This window comes from Etheostoma cragini, chromosome 10 (assembly GCF_013103735.1).
Source record: "Etheostoma cragini isolate CJK2018 chromosome 10, CSU_Ecrag_1.0, whole genome shotgun sequence".
Taxonomy (NCBI): Eukaryota; Metazoa; Chordata; class Actinopteri; order Perciformes; family Percidae; genus Etheostoma; species Etheostoma cragini.
Window position 1 is genome coordinate 15,677,315 of NC_048416.1, and position 2,638 is coordinate 15,679,952.

Sequence of the window (2,638 nt, forward strand, 5' to 3'; positions counted from 1 at the left end):
ACTGACTCCAGAAAGAGTGACTGTAAGTTCGGCAGAGCTGGTAGTCAGAACGTGCTGATAATGGACCCCACTTCTACACGGACGATGCAGCGGATACAGAGTGAAAAGAGCATCCTGGATGAACCAGATTCTCCCCTAGAGGTGAGGCCTTTGACATATCCATCACCTGTTATTATACTTGTGCTTTCTCAGGGGTCTTACCAAAGAGTTCCTGCCCTTTGGCACTCAGTCTGGTAACCCATGAGGCATTTTCAGGACCACAACTCGTGGACAGCTCCATTAGTTTGAAGCTACACGTCCATGGGAATTGTTGCTTGATTCACTATAGAGAAGGAGCCTGGTGTAGAATTAAAGTGTGACTACTTGATGTCATCGTTTATCACAATTGTAGATACAGTTTCTGTTGATGAAAATAATGACAATTAATCATTTTTGTGAAAAAAGACAACACACACAAAACCTATTTTGGTTTTCTAGTTTACATGAACACATTGCAATGTTGCTATTGTAATTCTTCTCAATTATTGGCATAATTCTTTTTTTATGGGCTCGTGATATTCGTGTTTTGGACAGTAAGGGACGCTGTTGGTCAGTGAAACAAGTGTTCAGAGTTTTTTCACTGCAGGCTGAGCCCTCATTCCGTTTAGCCAGGAGAGAAGACAGACTGTGCTTTATAAACAGGACTACAGCCATAATTCCTATCGCACTGAGGACTTCAAATTCAAAGGATTTCTTAATGCAACTGCATTTGTTCTCTGTGGAATGTAAAGCTCCAAGCTGTTGGTGTTTCCGTTTCTTATTCATGCAATGGCGTTTGAAAAATCGTCTTGTGGAAAATGGCGTTTGTACTGCAGGTTGATTTGGCCGTTTCTTCTGTTCCTTTGGTGTTGTAGTCACATCGTGGCTGGCCAAATCAGGTATACAATTCCGGAGGAGCTCAAACAGGGATCACTTATTGGTAACGTGGCTCAAGACCTTGGTTTGGAAGTGCAAAGGCTTCGTTCTGGCCGGGCACGTATGGTGACCAGACAAAGCATCCGGTACACTGAGCTGAAATCAGACAAAGGCGTTTTAGTCGTGAACGAGAGAATAGACCGAGAGCAGCTTTGTGGAGACGTAACACCGTGTAGTTTCAGCTTTGAGGTGATTTTAGAAAACCCGATGGAATTACATCGAGTAACAGTGGAAGTAACTGACATAAATGATAATTCTCCGACGTTCAGAAAGAACGGAATTAAATTTGAAATAAGCGAATCTGCCACACTTGGATCACGCTTTTTACTACCCAGTGCCGAAGACGCAGATGTGGGCAGCAACGGTCTACAGAAATACATACTAACTACCAATGACATATTTGGTTTGAAGCAGCATTCAAGTCCAGATGGTCGAAAATATGCCGAAATGATCTTACTAAAACAATTGGATAGAGAAAGCAAGCCAAGAATATCACTGAAGCTCATTGGTGTTGACGGTGGAACCCCCGCTAGATCTGGTACAGTAAATATAGATATTACAGTGCTTGATGTAAATGATAATCCTCCTATTTTTAACCAGTCCCTCTACAGAGCTTCTGTCTCTGAGAATGCGTTAAAGGGCACCTATATCACAACAGTAAATGCAAGTGATGCAGACAGTGGATCAAACGGTCTTATCACATATAGATTTTCAAACATGAAAGAGCAGCTGACTGACGTATTTCACTTAGACGAAATTACGGGGACTGTAACACTTTCAGGACATGTAGATTATGAAAAAGATAAAAAACATGAAATTATGATTGAAGCTATGGACCAAGGAGGTCTGACCGATTCAAGTAAAGTGCAAATTGATATTGTAGACGTCAACGATAATGCACCTTTCATAAATGTGATGTCATTCTCCAGCCCGGTGCCGGAGGATTCTGCGTCGGGTACCACAGTGGCAATAATTAATGTGATTGACGCAGACTCAGAGCAAAATGGCCGAATTATTTGTACAACAAACCCTAGCCTCCCATTTAAAATAAAATCAACATTAACTAATTATTATGAATTAGTAACAGATGCACCTTTTGACAGAGAAGTCGAATCGGAATATGACATAACTGTAAGGGCCACTGATTCAGGATCACCAGCCTTGTCAAGCTCAACGATATTACGTCTGAGAGTATCTGATGTGAATGACAATGCTCCGTTATTTGATAAAAATACCTACGTTGCTCACGTTACAGAAAACAATTCCCCTGGGGTGTCCATATTTTCCGTCAACGCACACGACATTGACTGGAATCAAAACGCTCGAATTTCATACTTTCTCGAAGAAACACAGATTAATGGTAGTCCAACCTCGTCTTACGTCTCCATAAATGCTGAAAGTGGAGCTATCTATGCAGTGCGCTCGTTTGACTATGAACAAATTAAAGAGCTTCAGCTGGTAGTAAAAGCGCAAGATGGAGGCTCTCCTCCACTCAGTAGCAATGTGACTGTGAAAATACTGATCCAGGACCAGAACGACAACCCTCCTCAGGTTCTGTACCCAGTCCAGACTGGTGGCGCTCTGGTGGCTGAACTGGTTCCTCGTACAGCAGATGTGGGCTATCTGGTCACTAAAGTGGTGGCTGTTGATGTGGACTCTGGACAGAATGCCTGGCTCTCCTATA

At 42.5% G+C, this 2,638-nt stretch overlaps 2 protein-coding genes across 8 annotated transcripts in view; one reads left to right on the forward strand and one right to left on the reverse strand.

Annotated features, from left to right (window-relative positions):
• LOC117951263 (protocadherin beta-16-like) overlaps positions 1-2,638 on the forward strand; it is a 122,438-nt gene that overhangs the window by 16,337 nt on the left and 103,463 nt on the right. The gene's annotated exons all lie outside the window — the stretch shown is intronic.
• The window catches only part of LOC117951266 (protocadherin beta-16-like), a 65,950-nt gene that overhangs the window by 8,415 nt on the left and 54,897 nt on the right, over positions 1-2,638 (reverse strand). The gene's annotated exons all lie outside the window — the stretch shown is intronic.